Source organism: Apteryx mantelli, chromosome 3 (genome assembly GCF_036417845.1).
Source record: "Apteryx mantelli isolate bAptMan1 chromosome 3, bAptMan1.hap1, whole genome shotgun sequence".
In the NCBI taxonomy this organism is placed as follows: domain Eukaryota; kingdom Metazoa; phylum Chordata; class Aves; order Apterygiformes; family Apterygidae; genus Apteryx; species Apteryx mantelli.
The window spans coordinates 119,637,645-119,658,775 of NC_089980.1; the positions used below are offsets into that span (position 1 = coordinate 119,637,645).

The window sequence follows — 21,131 nt, forward strand, 5'->3', positions numbered from 1 at the left end:
TGCAGATGTTCACACAGCAGACTTCAGTAGACAGTACTTCCTCTTTCATGGTGAAATGTAATTCTGGTTTGATCTCTTCATACTAATAAAAATGTCAGGAGGAGTTCTAGTTTTGAAGCGCAGGTGGGGAGCAAGGGGAATAGGGTAAACTAAATGTGAAAATTGCAAATGTTCCCAGGCATTGCCAGCTGGCTATAGATTTTTCTTGGCTCTTGTTGCAAGCCCTTTGAACTATATGAAATGCAAAGGCCTGTGAGGGCTCCATCCAAATCCTATGAGTGAAAGGGTAATGCTTTCAAAGCCATCTCTTGTTCTTATATCAACCAAGCTGCACGCAAAGGTGGATTTTGTGGCATAAAGATACCAGATTGCGTGCTTAGTGAAAGACTTTTGTCCTAGTTTATTCACAGGCTCCTTTGTGTGTTAGTGATACAGTCAGACAACTCCCTCTGTCCCTTGACAAGCATATCAAATGAATGTCTGCAATCTGGAAAGTCAGTTGATGCCATCTGGTCAAGTGCTAATGAGCCTGCTGGAATAGTGGTGTCAAATGTTACCCTAACCTAAAGCAGACTCCGTAAGAGGTGATGCTAGACTTTGCCTTTCATTTGCTGACACATTTAAGCTCTATTTGAAGGTGTGATTCCTCAGGAGTTTTATCAGCTGTTTTTTTTTGTTTGTTTGTTTGTTTGTTTTTTTGCAAAGAAGTGAGGTATTCTGTACCAAGACCCTGTGCAGCAGTAGTATGTGGGTAGCACCAGTGTGGGGAAACATTGCATACTACAGAGTATAGAAAGACCAGCCTTTCCTTTATTAGCCCAGTAAAAAAAGAAACAAGGATTTTACATCTGCTGGATGGTCTTGAGGCTTGCACCTGATACTAAAGCTTTCATCACTTATTCCATATGAATGCTTTCACAAATATCTCCTAATTTTTTATCTGTGAGGAAAGCTGTTCCCTGTTTATGCTCCTTAGAATAGCTGTGTACACATGTTACATTTCTGGTGTGACAGAACTTGTTTGAAGCTTTTGGGTGTTAAGTACTTGACCTATCTTGTATTGATGTGATAATTTGATGTGGGATAACATCATGTGCAATTAACCCCTCTAAGTAGGAGCATCTGGCAACTTTTAATTTAGTGATCCCTATACCAAATCACAGTAAAAGGAAATACTATCACTCTTATGGACTGAAAGATTCTATTTCCAATGTCTGCATTTTTCCCAAATTTTGTAAGTGGAAGGCCTGGATTTTATTCTCTGTTATATCTAAAAGAGTGATGCTAAAAAATTGGTCTGCTTTTCCTGTTGTGTGGTATGTGCTTTATAGGTCTCTAGCACTGTATCAGAATCATAGGAAAAAAATATTGATTACAGAAAGTAATATAGCCCACAGAAAGAAGTCCTAAGGCTAGACTGGAGGAGCGTGAGGACTCTTCCTTTCCTCCATACAGGCTTGATTGCAGCACTGGTCAGTGTAAGTGAATGGCCCTTTTACACACACGTGGCTTGCTTTGCCTCTTACTGCCTGCCTTTTGGAGTGCACATGTGAAAAACCTACATTCAGTAAGAGAAAGAAGCGGCACTGGAGCATCTCTTTGCACCAGTGCTCTGGTTCTATGTAGGAAGTTATGTGTGAAGGATCTCAGGACTTGTGACTGAGCAGGGACAGTTTGTTGGATTTGTTACAGCTTGCAAATTCAGGTATTCGCTCCTCTTCCCACCAGTTACTGCAGTTACTTAGTGTTTGTTTGTTTTTTTTGTTTTTTGTTTGTTTTTTTTCCTCCAGGGAAATGATTCTTAAGCTTTGCATCAAGGAGTTGCTGCTAGGTGGCGTTAAATGAATCATAGCTAATGGGCCACACAATGTTTTTCATCTTTGAACATTGTGCTGGCGTGTCTGACTCAATTTTGATCTGCCTCTGGAGCAGCAAATATTGATGTGGAGCCAGGCATTGAAAAGAGTATTCCTATTTTAGAGATGGGGAATAACAGAAAAAGCAGTTCTCATAGCTGTAGTGAATGCTACTCAGAAATACTAAGCAAAAAAGATCAGTGCAACAACGCTAATGAAGGCCAGATTTTACACAGCTGTAAACAAAGTTCAGTCTTCATTGCCATTTTTGTACTGAACTTTCCATGCATTTCATGTGTCTTACAGAAAAGGTGGTAAGAATAGCTTGTCTGTTGCCTTCCTGTCCATAGAATTAGAGTGGTGCTACCTACCCTGTTTGGATGTATTAATGGGATATGTGATAATAGTGAGATAATGTATATAATGAGATATGTGTGGAAGTCCTCACAGGTACAGCTGTAACAGGCTGATTTTTTCCCCAGGCCTATCGTGACCTTTAATAAGCTATGTTTTCTATTTTCTTGGCTAAACTGTTACTGTTAGGTGAAGCCCAAGGAAAGGGGATGTATCATTACATTGTCACATGAGCAAAAGAGTGTCTGGCTCTAGCGGTCTAGACTGCAGCTCTGTACCAAGGAAGGGTCATCGATCTGCTGCATCTCCTTGCCTCTTCTGGGAGTTTGCCTTGGGAGTATTTCGTGAGGCATCCCTTACTTTCAAGAACTGGAACAGTATTTGTGATACAACCTGTGATAAGCTGAGTTCCAGCAACTGAACTCAGATTTTAATTTATTGAAGTGTTTGGGTATTGATGATTTTCATCCCTTACGAAAATCACCAGATGTTTTGCCAAACCGAGGGGAGAATTAGGGCCTCCTCATCTTTTCATAATAACAAAATTTTAAAATAGGTATTGTGCTCTTACAGACACAGATAATGCCCACTGACTGGGGAAAGAATACAAGAATTTGCCTGAAGGCCCTTAAAACATATATTTCTTTCAAGTATTTTCTTTCCTTTCCTGTTTTCTGTTAGCAAATCTGTCCCTGCCTTTCCACAACCAATTTGCATTTTTCTCCATGGATTTTTTGTTCATTTTTGAGCTTGCATTGCCTGTTTCCATCCAACTTTCATATATGCAGTTGTGTCAGCATGGTGCTAAACCTGAGCTTAAAGTCTGGGTGTTCATGCAGTCGTGGATCAAGCCTAAGTAGCTGACCTATCTACCATCCCCTGCTGTGTGCCAAATTGTCCCTCCCCATCCAGCAAGGATGGCTAAAAGACTCATCAGCTCCTGTACTGCTGCAGTTTCCAGACAGGTGTGTTAACATAATCAAAAATGATAGCTTAATAGTCAACAGCTATTGCAACCTGCTATAGTTGAATAGCTGCTTTGGTTGCCTCTGCCACTGAGAAATTGCTGAACAGGGATAGGACTAGACTGGAAAGCTGGGGAGGTGACTACTTCAGCTGCCCCCCTTTAATCTGTGCTTCAGTACCCTAATTTGCCCACAGTAGCTCCATCTTAAGTGCTCACTAATGTCACATAGCTTCCAGACAGCTTTGTGTGTGGGCAAAGGCTGCTCATGGCCATCTCTACATGGAGTGTTCCCCTTTTTCTCTCTTCTTCAGTGAACCAAAATGATCTACTTGTTTATTTCATTAACCTCTTTCCTAGGGAAAACATTTCCACTATGTTTATAACTTCTGACCTTCCTTTTTGAACTCTGGTCATTTATTATTATTCTTCCCTTTTGTTTACCCAGTCTTTAATCCTACCTTTTCTACTAATGTCCTTTGAAATGGTCCTATTTCTTCCCTGAATTCCCATTCTGGCCTCAAAGTTATTTGTGTGTTTATACAGGGCAAGTAGATATCTATGTAAATGTACATTGCCTTTGCCATCGTAATATGATCTTCAAAGTCTTGGACTGCAGTCACTTTGCTACATTCTTTACATCAAATGTTTCTCCTAGCAAACTGCTGCCAGCAGAATGCTGTAAGGACCCAATCCTGCTAATTGCCTTCTAGTCCCACTGAACTAATGTGACTTGCACATATAAACCTAAACTGTACTTTTGAATTAGTTGTGTGGTCCCTACATGCTTGTGTTTATAGTCTACAATTTTGTCCTTTTTTTTACTGATGTAATTCTAATGTGATCATCGGTTTTTAACTTTTAGTGACCATTTGGTGTGTGTTAAAATATAAAAGATGGTAATGATGGAGGACAGCTTGCTAGATTCCAGCCCATCATGGAAACAAAATGATTTAGGAGAGGCTCTACCTTGATGAAGGAGAAGACGGTGCCAATCTTTCAGTCTTTCTTGGTGATGGGTGATAGACTCTGATTCCCACAGCTCTCAGTGATTCCTCAGTCCTAGGCACCGTTGCCTCTGCAGGGCTGTGATGTTAGCAGTGCAAGAGTGTTGTCCTGCTCTCTGTCCCTAATGCCTGTTGTACATCTGCCCCCCTCCCTCCCTCCCCATAGTTGGGGATGTACTAGTTGAATGAATTTTCTCCTCCTGGAGATTGCCCTCATCAACAGCACCTTTCTGTTATCAGCAGAGCTGCTCAGCGTGTGGAGTGGTGGGATGAAGATCAAGGTTGGGAGATAAGGCAGATGGTCTGTAAGCCGGTTTTGCTGAAAAAGTGTATTACAGAGCTACAGCCTTACAAATATACTGGCCTTTTTTCAGATGGTATTAATGGGTATAGACATAAGTGGTACCCTCTGGTTGCTGTAGGAAATAAAAGTGAAGCCAGTAATATCCACTGAAAAAGTATAGAGTGCTGTAACAAAGAGGGGGAGGTGTTCTCTAAATCCAACTTTCTACGATCAACTGGCTCTTCAATTCTTTCCTGGCTGAATGTAGAGGCAGTACTGCAGCTTACCCAGGGCTCCAACCATTCCATTTGTTTAGCAGCAAAATGCAAAATTGTACAGCAGTCTGGAAGCTGTACTGAAGGATTTCCAAATGCCCCCTTTTCCCCCTTTCCCAATGACACAGAAAGTGATGTCAAAAGGTAAAAAACCCAAAACCCCAAAAAAGGCAGCCTTGAAGAATCCTGTCATGTGGATAATTTAGCACTTACGCTATTGTGGAGTTGGGACTGAGCTCTGAAATAGTTGCATGTTTTACTCAACAAGTCAAGAATGCTGCAGCCAGTTGCAAGAATGGAGAGAATTTCAGTAAGGAAAGAGTATGTTTATTATCCACATAAGAGGATCATATTCAGCGGTGCACTTGGTGTGTTTTTGTATCAGCTGTTGGAATTAAAGCAAAGCAAGAAAAGTGCTATCCCAGGATAGTGTGCATGCATAACTTGCAGCTGAATAGATCTAAATGGTTAAAAAGGGGTTCTCTGCTAGAGAGGAGGAGGGGAGAGCAAGAGTGCATTCCCAAAAAAGTACATTCCCAAAATAAAAAGCTTACATCATGGACCTCTTCAGCTTTCCCACACTTCTTTCCTAATTATTGTCCTGCAGGACAGCTGATCTATTTCAAACAGGAAGCTGTTTACAGATAACACTTGCAACTGTTTTGTCTGATTTGTTGAACTGTCGAAAAGCAAAAGACAACCTCTTTTGAAATTAAAAACTGTCAGACTTCTGTAAACAGCAGCAATGAGGTTCATCTGTGCAGTGTCCCTGCAGGCACAGTGTGTTCTGCAGTTCCCATTTTCTCAGCAACCATAAGGTAAGAGAGACTTTTTTACTTTCACTGTTCAGAAATTTGTAAAGAGAAGGAAATCTGGGTGTTTGTTAAGGGACTGTCTTATAAGTGGCAAAATATGATTGACAATTGCTGCATAGTAAGGGAAGGTATGGAAAATAGTAGCTCACTTATTTTAGGAGACAGTGTTAGACCTTTCTGTTTAGAAGCACCCATGTGGGTTAGATCACAGGATTCCTATTCAGTGTGGGATTTGTACTGAAACTGTACAAATGCTATGAAAGTGCTCTTTCCTTTGAGCAGGAATGGACAAAACAGTATATGAATTTTAATTTTCATACAATTGAAACTGATTGCAGTTCATTAATAGCTTGTGATTCCTGGTAAGAGATAATCAGTATCTCAGTTTAATTTTGGAAATGCTAAGTGCTTTTCTCCATTCCTCTACTTCTGTTCCTGAGCAGCTGGCTGTTTTCTGTTGTAAAGGTGAGCTTTTAATACAGCTGCAAAGCAGGGAATGGAGAACTGACATTGCAGAAGCAAAGTAGATGACAGAAGATCCAGTAAGGGTTAAGAATTACACCAGGGGATAATTAAGAGTAAACTCAGTGAAAACCAAATGAAGTTGCAAGTAGTGGTAAACAGGAATGTTTAGGAAAAATTAAAGATACCTAAAGATTATAAAATCTTGATCCAAATGAGCAGGAATATGAGAGTAAGCCATACTTCACTAATCAGAAGGCCTCATGCCTGCTTTTCAGACATGGGATATATATAAAAAAAAAATCATAAAGGGACTTGTTCATTTCCGTTCTGACCTCTGTATACATACATGTGTGTTTGATATTGGCAATGAAAGAAGGGGGATTGCTTTCTAACAAAATCAAATGACTGCTGAAAACTGAGATGCACAGCTTTGGTCTTCATTTGCCACACAGTGATCTAGAAAGAGCCTCTGGACTAAAAATGCTCCAACTTTGACACCTATTGAAAGATTTTGAAAATGTAGCAGGAAACAATTTTCCTTCTACATTTTGCTCTGTGGCTGAGATCTTTTGATCTTTTGTATTTGAACACTTCATATTTACAGGCATGATCATCTAGGAAATTATAGAGATCAGAGTATGTAAACAAACACTGATTTAAAGTTGTCATTTATCAGAATGATATTAAGATCTTTTATTCTATGACATCACATTAGAAATAGCCATAAAAATTTATTAGTGCTTCTGCTGATTGCAGCATAAATAAGGCATACAAATATTGTAGCCATGAAATAGTACTTTCAAGTTGACTATTCCTTTTAAGAATGTTTGGACCATCTTTCAGAAAATTCTTAGATGTGCCCGTTAAAATGAAATTAATGTTTTAAAGAGACATACAATAAAGAATATGTAAATTAAATTTATAGTCAAAATGGCATTTAAACATGGCGTAGCCCTACAGCCAGTAGCGAGCTGCATTGTGGAGGCAGCAGTAATCTACTGTGTAATTTACAATTTGCACTTTATTGAGGGCTATTCTGATGTCTTTGAGTCTAATTTTACATTATTTCTAAAGCTCCATTGTAGTCAGTTTTAGTTAGTTTTAGGTCTGACCAAAAAATCTTTAACCAGAATTGTTTTGAAATGGGAAGGCTTTTGATCAAATAGTTTTTTATGAGAAGTGTCAGTTTTCCAGGATAGTTTAGTTCTTTTGTCAAAATATTTTGGCTGAAAACCAGAAGACTTTAGCCGAAAATATAGTGTCTCCTGGGAACTGTAGTTTGTGCTTTGCATTGCTTTTCAGTACTGGCTGTGCTTCATAACTGGACAACGTTTCCCATAAGGCCCTATGGTCAGGGACTTAATAGTTTATTGATTTCCCTTGATGAAAAGGACCATTATGGTGTATTTTGGGAAATGTAGTCCAGTGACAGAGGCAAAGACCACGGTCATGTAGGAGAAGCCCCTCAGATTATGAGTGGATAACTAGCTGGGAGGTGGACAGCTTCTTAAAAGTAGGACGCTTCAGTTCAGTTTGCCTGAGGGCAACAGACAATCCTATTTGCTGCGTCTTGAAAGTATGACCCTTCAAGAAGGATTTGTCGGTAAAGGCTTGCAAGCTTTTTGATGTTTTTATCCACAAAAAAACCTGTTCAAGGGAGAGAAGAACATTTTAAAATCTTCTTAAGACATTGTTAATGCTTCTGCCAACCTTTGTGCTAAAAGTGTTGCATTTTCTAAATTGGGAACTGAAGCTAAGAGGGAGTAAGGCTGGATTTTAAGACCAAGGTAAACTCTTAGGAAGTCAGAAGGAAAATAACCTCCTGGGTGCCTAAAGCTTTAGAAAGAGGTGCTTTTGAAAATCTAGCAAGTTCTTATCCGATTCTCACCAATCTCACTGCCTCTTAAAAAGATTTAAGCCTCACCGATTTGCTTATAGTTGCATAAGTTTGTAGGGGAGAAGTGAACTGAAGCTGATCTGCTCGAGTTCATCACTTGATCAGTCTCTTGTTTGTTGGGATCCAAGGATCCTTAGCTGCTGTGAGGATTTGGATACTGCTTCTTCAAAACTGTATCAAGAAATCAGGGAGTAGATAATGTGTCCTGGAAGCTGAAACACAGCAGTGAAGCAGATGGTGAGGAATTTTAGTGTTTACATTAGTCTTCTACACTGAAAAAAACACCTGAATGAAACTTGGACATAAATAAACTGTTTGGCAGTGCTACAAGTGAGATGTTTGCCTCCGCCCCAAGAGTCTACAACGCTTACGTGCTGAAGTGCTCTGCTGAGTGAAGAGAGGACACTGAAGTGCCTACAAAGTGACTTGCAACACCAACAAATTGCATGATGGCCACAGCACCACACTGGAAATGCTTGAGGCGGGGGGGGGGGGGGCTTCTGTGGTCGCCTTTGCTGGGTGCAGGAGTGGGTGAGCGTGCCATGCTGCTTCTGGTGCCTCGTGCCTGCAAGAATGAGGTTTACAAAACCTGGAACTGTTTCTTGAATGTATTTGCCCAGCTGGTTTTTCAGGTAGGGATACTTTGAAAACTGATTTTGAAAATACGGTATTCTACAGTTCTCTGAAAAGTTGTCTGCTGCCCTTATCACCTTTTACATGATAATCTACTGGCTGGGAGCACTTACCTGGAAAGCAGAAGACCTGCATTCACTCCACATTTTAAATCCGCATGTCCCATCTGCTGCAAAAGTGTCCTCATCACTAAATGATATAATAATTTGAATACAGCCATTTCTCTTGTTGAAGTGGGGCCACTGCACATCCAAGATTGTCCACAGCTCCCCAAACAGTTTCTGATTTTGATACCTGTTTAATAATAATAAAAAAAAGGCTATCTGAACAGTCCAGGGAAGTCTATTCCTTTGGCATGAGCATTCCTGTAAAAAGCTAGTGTGCAAACAAGAGGTACCTCACCACCATGTTTTGGAAGAGAATGGTAGTGTTTTGTGTTAATGTTCATGTCTGTGGTGTATTTAGAGGACAGACTGTCTGGAAGAGCATGGACTGGTTTCCTTAGTGGGCATAAATGGGCTAGGTGAGAGCCTAGTGTCTTGTTACACACTTCAGGTGTTTGGTCTTACATATGGCTCACTGTGATTTTTGAAGCTGCTGTTATGATACACTAATTGCAAAATCAGCATAAATAATAGCAACAAAAAAAATCCTACAGATAGCTCTCTTAAGATTTCTGGTTTGGTTTGTTCAGTGGTTTTCAGGCTTATTTGCGGATCCTTCCAATTTCCTCTGTGCTGGTGTTGATGACCTTAGCACGTATTGAAACTTGCTGACAATAGGCTTGCTTTTATTTATTGTCTTTAGTGGACCCTGTAGAAATAGTCTGTGGGCCTCCAGGAGACCATGGATCACAGGCTGGTTAGGTCTCCATCTGGTCTGAGTGCTGAGGGCACTTTTCTCATTTCCATGCTGTGTGAGGGCTGAGTAGCAAAGCTTCTAGGCAGTGCAGCTTGGTTTTTCTAAAGAATGCAATGCGCAGAGAAACTGGAGGGTTCATAAATCATTCACCTTCACTGAAGAAGGCACCAAAATAACTGACATTAGCTTTAAAAGGCTTCACAAGCACTTCTTACTTTAAATGATTCTAGTACTCCAAAGACTATTGATTTTATCAGAGACTTAGGAGGTGAGAAAGCATGGGAGTTTTTATAAGGACATTATTAAATATAAGCAGACCATTATGATTATCATTAGAGAAGGATTTACAAGAGATCATCTAATATTTGGGATTTGAAACAAAGAGCTTTCAAAAAATAATAAGTAATTTCTGAAGAATCTGGCAACGGTGGATGGCATGGTCAAAATAAAAACACAAGAGCATAGTGAAAGCCTAGCACAAGAAGCAGCAAAAAATGTCTTATTGTTTAGAGGAAGAAAAATGTCTTTCACTGAGTTCTCTTTTTGGAAGGGTGTAAAGAGCAAACAGGTCTCTGAAGGCTGACTAGTTAGTGTACAAGAAATTTGAAGGAAACAGATACTGGGAACATGTGGTAGAGCAGAGGGGAGCACTGCTCATGTTGCTATGAAGACTCCAGGGTGAAGTATTTGTCAGCAGTGCACACAGATGCATTTGCAATGTTTTTCTCTAGCTGTGCAATGAACTTGCAGCTTAAAATCAATCCAGCAATGAAATGAGATGACATAACAAGAGCCGTGTTTTGAGCTGCAGCTAAAAAACATCTTTATCAGAGGTTTACTTCCTTTGATGTGTAACACCTTTGCATTAGAATTGCCTTTCTTGTAATTTTAAGTAATAAGTTATATAAGTTAAATTTAAGTTTAAAATCCTTAGACTATATATATAAACTATTTTGTTATGTCTGCCCCATCTAAATAATTCTGAACATAATCTTAAAGATTAAATCTTTAAGGGAAAATTATAAATTTTTCAGTTCTGCATTCTCCTTTTGTTTGAATTTTCACTGGCAATCTATGACAGGACAAGGCAAATTTCTTCACAGAGTTCTCACAGATAATCTTTGCTTATTTTGTTGAGAAATAGTGAAGAGGAACCTGATTTGTCCAGAGGAGTCCTTGTGATATTCTTTCTAGGAAAAATGAGAGAATTTCTGCCAGTTTCCAAATACCTTCATGTCTCCGTATCATGTCTCCAGAATTATTCAGGTTAGACTATTTTAGTTTAAACTGCCTGAGAGTCGTATGTGGAGACAACCTTATCATCTTCACAAGTTTTGTGGAGACAGGTAAGTAGAGATGGTGTTCACTAACGCTCCAGAAGTGCTGTGAGTGACCATTCATTTTTACATAGGCTGTATCCATTGCTACGTCTACTTCTACAACGCTGTGGGAATAATGAGAACTGTTAGTACCCTAGTAAAAAACTAGAGTTCTCTACAAGTGCTAGGGAAGTTTTATTGTTATCTTGAAACCCTTTCATCTGAAAACAGAACAGTTAAGTATTCCATGTCTTGCAAATCCTGAGGGTAATTTCTAGATGGCACATAAGCAAAGCCACTGTGATATGCCTAGAGAAGTTGATATGTCAAGTGCAACAGTGCGTGTGCCTCCTTTTTTGTAAGACCAATCTGCACTTGATGCCAGAGTCCCTCAGATGCTTGGTAGAGATTAATGGTTCTTGTGATAAATTTTTTTACTCCATCTTTGAGCAGCTCTCTATTTAAACATAATTTGCCCACATATATTCAGCTAATATGTGATTGCATTCATGCTGTTCCCTGGTTTTAGGAACAAGGTGTTAAATGTCACAAGTAGAGTGTTGGGTACATGGAGTTTCTGATAGGTTCAGAGTTAATTCCTCCATCCCTTTTTGGCAGCACTGAATAACTTTGTGGCAAGTCTTATTCTTTAGTTGTTCATCCTTCCTTTGCTTAAGTCAAGTGGCAGATGCTGGGATTTCAGCCAGGACAAGGTCAATGTAGTCTTTAACACCTCCTGTGAACCTTCTTTTTTCTTTGCTGGTAGCTGCCTAATCAGAGCTCTAGTAATAGTTCCTTCTCCTGTAAGTAACCTAGAAATGCTGGACAAATATGCATGGAGCCATCCGAAGGCCTAAGTGACCACTGCTTAGCTGATGTGAGGCTTCTTGATACGTGCACAACTGGCTCTGATTGCATTCTGGCTCTGTGAAGATGCATCTGCTGCTATTGTTAGAAAATGTGCCGAGTACAAAAGCAGGTAGAGATGGCAGTACTTTTCACTTACTTAATGCGGCTTGTTATATTCTTCCCTAGAAACACACATTATTTAAAAAAAAAAAAAAAGGTGGAATCTCTCAGGGGTTTGGTTAGATGGACAGGCTTTAATAAAAATTTCCCAAAGGGAGTTGTCATTCTCAGGAGTCTTTTGGTAACGGGAGCATCTTGGGTTGCAGATAAGGGAAGTAACACATTCAGTTTATGTGGATTCAGGTAAATGCCCCTGTTTGCAAATTATGTTCTACACATTATATCTGTTTCTTTCTGAATTCACATTTCTTTGAATTCATATTTCTGATTCATTGGTCTCAAAATGAGACTGGGTTGTCAAAAGCTCCTCAAACCTGCATGCAATCACTTGTGCTCTCTTAATTTCTTAAGTCTGTGATGTAGACTGGTGCACCTTATCTATAGCAAAGGATTCTGAATGCACATGTCATGGTAAAAGAGTTGCTTTCGGAAATGTTTGCCACTGAAGATGCTCTTTAAGCTGGCTTTCATTTGGCATACCTTGTTAATAGGATTATGAATGTTGCTGATAATATAGACTGATTGGCCAAAGTCTGCTGTCGCATGCTGGTGTAAGAATACTTTGACCTCTGGGAACTTAGTAGTCATCATATATCTTTCTCTGCACATGCTTTTAGTAAGTCATGTCAAATCCATACAAACTTGAATTCTTCCACTGTGTTTTGCTTCTACAACCATTCCTATATAACAGTCATAGATTTATTTATTTATTTATTTATTTATTCCTTCATCTGGGGAGCTGCTTTGATAGGTTTCCCTTACAGGTAAAGAAAAGAAAACAAAAGTGCTTGGGAATGTGTTGGGCCCTAAGAGTAGAAGGAATACTGAATGACACCATTGCTGTTTAGTTCTCCCTTGCCTATTTACTTGTCCAGTGAGGATATGTGGCCGCATTCCCTGTGTAGCTTGCTTCTTGCTATTGATGCTCTAAGTTTCCTCCTACATTGAGACTTGGCCATTTTACTGAAGATATTGTTAGTCTTTGCATCACCTATATAATTATTTCTGTCCTTTTCCCAGGTTCCTGGGAGCTGATATCAAAGCTTTAGCATAGGATCACATGTAAAATGTTATTTGGTTTTTGCAGATCTCCAGCCTGAGAATAATTATAATCTTTTGTTGAAATTGGATTGACACTTCCCCAGTTTAAATGCAAGATTTTGATCATGCATGCTTATATATCATGTTATTTTGTTATATTCAGGATATCATTCCGAGAAGTATGTCCTTGTCATTTGAGGATAATGCTCTTGGATAATTTCCATGACTCTTGGTGACTTGCATGTTGTTGCAAAATGTCTCTTCTTGTGGTATCTCCTATGCTCTGTATGCTCTGTATTTTTTCCTGGATATTATTTTCCACTGTGGCCTGGTATTTTGCCATATCTTTCCTCCTGTTAGAATGTTCCCACTCTTTAATTATGTGCTGTTGTTTTTTTTTTTTTTTTTTTTTCCTGGTGAAATTAGTCCCATTACTTATTTCACTTATACATCTTTCTGTTTTCTGTATGCTGCTAGCACATTAGGGCAGTTTTATAACATATTAAAGGCCATTTCAGCTGCTGCTGAGAGCACTTTGTTCCCTGACTGGCAACATTTTTCACAGGAATGGATGGCCATTTTACCCCACCAGAACCTGAGCAACTAAATCAGCTGAAAAATAACCCTACAAAAAGAGGAATAGCTTTCTGCTGGTTTAGCAAGCTGAACTACCTCACCATGGGATTAGATGACCATCGGTGATGGTACAAAGAAGGGAGGGTAAAGTGTGGCTTTGGTGGGTGAGCTGGGCTCTTTTTAGCCCTCCATTAGATTTGTGTAGCTAATCAGTAAGGGTAGGAATCCCCTCGACTAACTTTATATATCTACAAGGCTGAGCTAGCCATAGAGGGCTTTCTTCATAGGCAATGAATAGGCACCTCTAGAGAGCCATTTATCTGACCTGGTTTAGAATGAAATGAGTCACTGTGCGAAGGTGTCTTCCTCTTATGTGATTATAGGAGGAGCTAAGGGCAATTTTCTCAGACTTTGAACCTAAGCCAGGAGAGCTGAATCCTGCCCAGGGGGTCTGCTTATAACTTTGGCTAGCTTGAGATCTGCAGCCAAGCAAAGTCGTTCTGATAAAGAGGCATCTCTTAGTGCCAGCCCCACTCCATCTCTTAGCAGTTCATTTTTTTGAGGTGTCATCCTTGCAGCATTCAGAAGCACTGAGCAGCAGTCAAGCTGTTTCCCTTTGTTCTTAGAATAGCCTTTAAATGTAGCTGTTGCACAGGTAATGCATGAGCAAATGGAGGCAAAAGCCGCTTCTGCTTTGTTGTATTCTTTCTTCTTCTCACTGAGGCATAGGGTGCTGGGGCAACTGAAAGCAAACTTTTCTCGCATGGCACCATTTCTCCCTCTGTCACCCCTCTGCCACTTTCCCAGGCCAGCTCTCTTGTTTTTCATTTTTATCTTGTGCTTCTCTCACCTCTTCTAGTTCTGCAATCAGGTGTTTTGGTTGGATTTTGTCCCCTATCTGGGCATTCCTCACCTGTCCATGTATTTATACTTGAGTAAGTTTTGCGACATAAGAACAGAAAGTGGTAAAAGAAAAACACTTATTTTGCCCCTTTTTAGCCTAGTGTCCTACCACCAGACTTGAGTCAGGCTCCTTTTTGCCTGCTTGCCTTCAATCCTTTAATCTGGTATGCCTGACTATGCTCTAGTTTCACCTAGTGTATTTTATCTTTGCGAGATTGCTCTTTTGAGGAATTGGAGTTATGGGTTCAAATTCTTTTAAGTAAAAGATGTTCCAGAACTTGCATTTCTCACTTTCTGGATGGATAGTTGAGTGGCATTTCTGTTGTGCAAGAAAGCATGTATCACTGTTGACATGTGTGGGGTTCCTGGATGGGACCTTGATAGACCTCTCTGCCTCATCTCTGCATCTCAGAGAATTTAGCTGGGAGCTGGGACCACGCTCCCAAGACTACATTTACCTTTTGAGCTTGTGCAGTGCCCTCAAGAGGACAACTATTAGATACATCTGGAAAACTTCTAAGCACCTGGAGAAGTATAAAATGTTGGAAAACATGGGCTGATTGAATGGAGGTTAAGTATTTAAGTACTGCTTGGATATTCCAACTCATGTAGGCAGTCCTAAAGTTTTATGGATGTGGAGGATTGGAAAGGGGTGCCCTGAAGTTTCAGAAATAGGATGACAAATGCATATATAAGTAATCTGTATTTATGTAAAGAAATGTACCCTACAGTATTCTCCAAATCATTAGCTGATTCTTGGTGATCCCTTGGTATTTTAGTTCCTACAAATGCATGGAGGGATACTGTCCGGTTCTCATGTATATGCTTTGTAGGAGCCAGGCTGAACTAAGGCAATTTAGACATAATTTTAGAAGTACTAAACACCTATATTTGAACTCAGTGGGATTTTGGGGTGGTTAGGAATACTGAAAATTTGATCTGACATGTCTCAAGGATGGCACCCAAAATCACAAACTTTTTCTGTAAATTATAGCAGCAGACGAGGAAATAGAACTCTTATCTAACAGAGGCATTGAATAAAACATTGTGGGAGGAGAAATTTTCTTTAGCGTTTCTAGTTATCTCTGATCAACACTTTACAAAAACCAAGATAAAATTCTACCTGAGTGTTTCTCTGTATCATCTGAAAAACTCCACATAGAGCTATACATTTTGGCGCTCAGGGGAAGAAATCATGTGGGTCCCATCTCTTAGTTACAGGTTTTGAAACATACTTGCCCCCTTTTCATGCCATTTTCATCTCACCCTTGCTAAAGCCCAGTTTTTATGCTTTCAGCACAGACTATAGTAAATTAATTCTGACATAAACTCATTGACTTCAGCAGAACCACATCAGGAAAAAATGTCTCACAGTTTTTAGAAACATTAATCTTGCTGAAAAGTGAGGCTACTGTTCCTATGTATGGCAAGCGCACCTATGTTGTACGGGCAGAACTAATAGTCCCTTAAACCTCACAAACGGTTGAGGAAATAACTCTACTGAGCCAGACTTCAGTGCACTTTCAGGGGTAACTGATGATTTCCTATCAGCTAGGCTTAGCTTCTAGTCAGCTCAGACTCACTCCTGTGCCCTCTGCAGCAAACCTCCGTGTTCTTCAGCATCAGAGTGTTACCCCTCTGCTTTATGCTGCTGCATGCTCCATAGATTTCACAGAGGCTTCGTAACGACGACAGTTACAGTCCCTGTTTTCAGAATCATACAGCATTAACATTTAGGTACTTTTTCTCTTTCAAGCCCATTGCTTTAACCTTTAAATCAACACTTAGCATATAACTTTCAAGCATAGCAATGTTATGAAAATGATTACCCATGGTTTAAGTAGTTTTATCATTGAATCTCATTTTATATTCTGGCTAAATGGTCAACACTTGATTACACAAGATAATGGGTGGGGGAACAGGGAGGGCAAATGGGAGAGAGCTAAGATAAAGTAAAAGTACAGCTACACAAAACATCCATAGGCTAGGCTATCAGTAAAGCTGTAATGGAGAAAGAAAAGGTCAGTGACACAGGTTTCATCTGCAGTGTGAAAGGCATCCTCTCCAGGGATGATCCATGGCCCTCTGGCCAAGTGATGAAAAGCGGCTTGTACGCGCAGTGCTGGAGGCTTGTCCCCTCTCATTCTCCCTGCTGCCACCAAGAGTTTATCCCTGGATCTCCACTGGACCCTGGTGTTACTCAGGACAGAATTACTGTTTTTTTTTTTCCCTTGAAATAGTGTGAGGTCTGTGTCACAGCCTGCCAGTCTGACATTTCAATGGCATGACTTGCTGGGCATGTGTTGCATCCATTCAGATGTGGTATAGAGCCTGTTGAGGCATTTGAGGACATACAGTCTGCTGGGACAGTTCTGGGAGGTGTTGGGATGTGGATGAAGAGGACTTGAAAAGTCAGGGGAGTGAAAGCTGCTGAATGCTGAAGATGTAACCATCCCATCCATTCATACTATGGACATATCCATAGTGCTGGCTCAAACCTGCTTGGGAAAATCATCCACAAATGTGTCTATATTGCTTCCAGACATGGACTGGCTCTGCAGACTTGTGTTTGTGTCAGTACCAGAGCATAGTTAATCCAGAACATAGATAATGCAGCCAAGATTATTGAGAATGAAGTGCCATTGTTTTCCAGAGGAAAAAACCCATAACTCATTAAGGGTGAAAACAACTCAATAGTAATAAAATAAAAATAACTCAAAGAGGAGCCAGAACCCCAAACAAGAATTGTTTAGGATTATAGAGAGTTACACCTATTGACTGGCTTAAGCATTAACAGAAGCAAGCAGCATTTTCCTGCTGCTTTTTTTTATCCATTTGGATTCAAATGGGCAGATCGTCTGTGGTGTCGCTTCTAGGCCCAAAATAACAGATTGCAATCAGGCACTGGCCCTTGCAGCATGGCCCCTGACTGTTGCAGGGTCATCACATGTGAACTGTTTGCTGACTGATCTGGCCTCCAAGCTTTCTACCTGCAGTGTGGAGGATTTAACAAAAAAGCTCAGGGTCATTTCACTTGGTGTGAAGTGGCATGGCTGGTCCCAGAGCGGTTTTGAATGATGCCTGTGGCACTCTCAGCTTCAGCGGTTCTCTGATGACCACTCAAGGATTTGTCACTTGAAACCTAGCGTAACAAAGCTTTTCTGTCTCAGCAAGTGATGCAGATTTCCTAACGCTCACAGGTCTCAACAGCTGTTTTAAAATTATTGTGCTAGTTGCATTGCTACGTTTCCTTTGCTAATGGAAATAGAGATATTTCACTATATATTTTCTCCATGTAAATGCTGCCTTTTACTCCTTCCATTTCTTCAAAGCGTTCCACTTATGCCAACTTAATGAGTCACCATTATCAGTGCCTCAAGTTTGGCTCATAACCCCTAGGCAGATACTGGAAAGTATTCTTACTTTTACAAGTGCGCAACATCTTTGGGTTTCTCTTTGGCATTGTTTTTTCTGATGCTGAAGATACTCCAGAGGCAAAGAGATAGTATTTGAAAAAGATGAGCTGACATCTGTGTCTGAGGACTAATTTCAGTGGGATTTAGTCTTCTAAATAGCCTTTGTGACTCTGAGTCCAAAAGGACTTGAAGATAGGTCAGAAAGGCATGGAATTTTCTGTGGCTTTAAAATGAAAGCACATACCTGGAGATCAAACTCGTATTTCAATTGTATAAGGCAATTTTAGCTGCAAAGGAAATGTTTCTTTTTAAAGCGGGAGAAGAAAGGGTGGATAAAGTGATAGCCAATGTGCTTCTGCTTTGATATCTACTACTTATTTGTCCCTTTACTGCAGTTCCAGACGCTGTAAAGTATTCAATCTGCAACCTCTTCAGAGATTTCCATTGTTACTGGCTTTTCTCAGACCGAGATAATTTCTTAAGTATTCATGTGGGGCCCAGGTGTTGTGACCAGACTGCTGCTAAGAAGTGCTGTTTTCTAGGATGGTTGCCTTAAAGTCATGGTGCGACAACCCATTTGCTGTGCGAGTCAGGCTATCGCAAGCTGGTGTGGGGCGTATCCCCCGCATCTCTGAGGCTCGTGAACTCTGTGGCAGGCAGTGGGCAGTGCGACAATGCTTTCTCGGTGGCTTACTTTCCCCTGAGAAAATCCTTCGTTTCTGGCTGTTGTATGTGTGCACAGCTGCCTAACAGCCCTGACAGTTCTCTGCTGCTCCATGCCTGTCTCATGCTTGAGCTGTGTAGGAGTTTGCGAAGGCAAATGAATATTTAACGTATCTGGAGGCTTTGATCTTTCAGTTGTAGTCTGGCTACATCTAACACCTCTAAAATGCAGACAGAGGAAGTGAGGCTGCCTTTTTATCCAATAATACAGAAATTGGAGCACCCTCCTAATTTCAATTTCTTCTTCTCTGTCAAGTCATTTCATCCACATCTCCTACTTCTCTGTAGAGAATCCCTATCACCACACTACTGGGGGAATATCTCATCTATCACTTGTGCTGAAACTGCCTAGGTTTCCAGACTTGCAGTTGAATATTTTAACCACTTGGCTTGCAAGCCTTTTTGTCTGCCCTTCTTCTGGACTGGGTGCTCTCCTGGGCTATGGGGCTGTGGTTGCAGGCTAAGGCAGGAATCATATCCTCCGCTTTCCTGGCCATCAGAGTGTGGGCATGACTGCTGTCCAGGACGGCCCGGTTCCCCGTCTCTCAAAGGTGTCTGACTACTGCTGAGAGTTAAATGCCTATGTTCAGGTGTCTGAATGAGACTTTTGGGCACAAATCTCTGTCATGTCCTCTTGGCTGGCTGTGGCAGCGACAGCTCCCTGATTTTAGGAAGTCAAGCAAAGGAGGTAGGAGACCTGCATGGATGAGCAAGGAGCTCCTGGCAAAACTCAACCAGAAGAAGGAAGTCTACAGAAAGTGGAAAGGGGGACAGGCCACTTGGGATGAATATAGGAATGTTGTCAGAGTATGCAGGGATGCGACGAGGAAGGCTAAGGCCCGTTTGGAATTAAATCTGGCTAGAGATGTCAAGGACAACAAGAAGGGCTTCTTCAAATACATCAGCAGCAAGAGGAAGACTAGGGAAAATGTGGGCCCTTTGCTGAATGGGGTGGGTGCCCTGGTGACGAAGGATGCAGAGAAGGCAGAGTTACTGAATGCCTTCTTTGCTTCAGTCTTTACTGGTCAGGCCAGCCCTCAGGAACCCCAGACCCTGGAGGCAAGAGAGAAAGTCTGGAGAGAGGAAGACTTTCCCTTGGTGGAGGAGGAGTGGGTTAGAGATCATTTAAGCAAACTTGACACCCACAAATCCATGGGCCCTGATGGGATGCACCCACGAGTGCTGAGGGAAGTGGTGGATGTCATTGCTAAGCCACTCTCCATCATCTTTGAAAGGTCATGGAGAACAGGAGAGGTGCCCGAGGACTGGAAGAAAGCCAATGTCACCCCAGTCTTTAAAAAGGGCAAGAAGGAGGACCCAGGGAACTACAGGCCAGTCAGCCTCACCTCCATCCCTGGAAAGGTGATGGAGCAGCTCATCCTGGAAGCCATCTCCATGCATGTGGAGGAAAAGAAGGTGATCAGGAGTAGTCAGCATGGCTTCACCAAGGGGAAATCATGCCTAACCAATCTGATAGCCTTCTATGATGGAATGACTGGCTGGGTAGATGAGGGGAGAGCAGTGGATGTTGTCTACCTAGACTTCAGCAAGGCTTTTGACACTGTCTCCCATAGCATCCTCATAGACAAGCTCAGGAAGTGTGGGTTAGATGAGTGGACAGTGAGGTGGCTTGAGAACTGGCTGATTGGCAGAGCTCAGAGAGTTGTGATCAGTGGCACAGAGTCTAGTTGGAGGCCTGTAGCTAGCGGTGTCCCCCAGGGGTCAGTCCTGGGTCCAGTCTTGTTCAACTTCTTCGTCAATGACCTGGATGAAGGCACAGAGTGCACCCTCAGCAAGTTTGCTGACGATACAAACCTGGGAGGAGTGGCGGATACGCCAGAGGGCTGTGCTGCCATTCAGAGAGACCTGGACAGGCTGGAGAGGTGGGCAGAGAGGAACCTCATGAAATTCAACAAAGGGAAGTGCAGGGTCCTGCACCTGGGGAGGAATAACCCCATGCAGCAGTACAGGTTGGGGGTTGACCTGCTGGAAAGCAGCTCTGCTGAGAAGGACCTGGGAGTGCTGGTGGACACCAAGTTAAGTATGAGGCAGCAATGTGCCCTTGTGGCCAAGAAGGCCAATGGTCTCCTGGGCTGCATCAGAAAGAGTGTTGCCAGCAGGTCGAGGGAGGTGATTCTCCCCCTCTACTCAGCCCTGGTGAGGCCACATCTGGAGTACTGCGTCCAGTTCTGGGCTCCCCAGTACAAGAGGGATGTGGCACTACTGGAGCAAGTCCAGCGAAGGGCCACAAAGATGATTAGGGGACTGGAGCATCTCTCTTATGAGGAAAGGCTGAGAGAGCTTGGCCTGTTTAGCTTGGAGAAGAGAAGGCTGAGAGGAGATCTTATCAATGTGTACAAGTATCTGAAGGGAGGGTGTCGAGAGGATGGGGCCAGACTCTTTTCAGTGGTGCCGAGCGACAGGACGCGAGGCAATGGCACAAACTGAAACACAGACACTTCCATCTTAACATGAGGAAAAACTTTTTCACTGTGAGGGTGACAGAGCACTGGAACAGGTTGCCCCGAGAGGTGGTGGAGTCTCCTTCTCTGGAGATATTCAAAATGCGCCTGGATGCAATCCTGTGCAATGTGCTCTAGGTGACCCTGCTTGAGCAGGGGGGTTGGACTAGATGATCTCCAGAGGTCCCTTCCAACCTCAGTGATTCTGTGATTCTGTGATTCTGTGATTTCCCACGCATGGTCCCTAAGTGG

The 21,131-nt window shown here is 41.7% G+C and overlaps 1 protein-coding gene across 2 annotated transcripts in view; it reads left to right on the forward strand.

Moving 5' to 3' along the window:
* The first annotated feature begins 4,909 nt into the window (after positions 1-4,909).
* The window catches only part of COLEC11 (collectin subfamily member 11), a 43,089-nt gene continuing 26,867 nt past the window's right edge, over positions 4,910-21,131 (forward strand). For both annotated transcript variants that reach the window (XM_013952961.2, XM_013952962.2), the window contains exon 1: positions 4,910-5,557. The gene's annotated coding sequence lies outside the window, so the exon portion shown is untranslated. The remainder of the gene's footprint in view (positions 5,558-21,131) is intronic.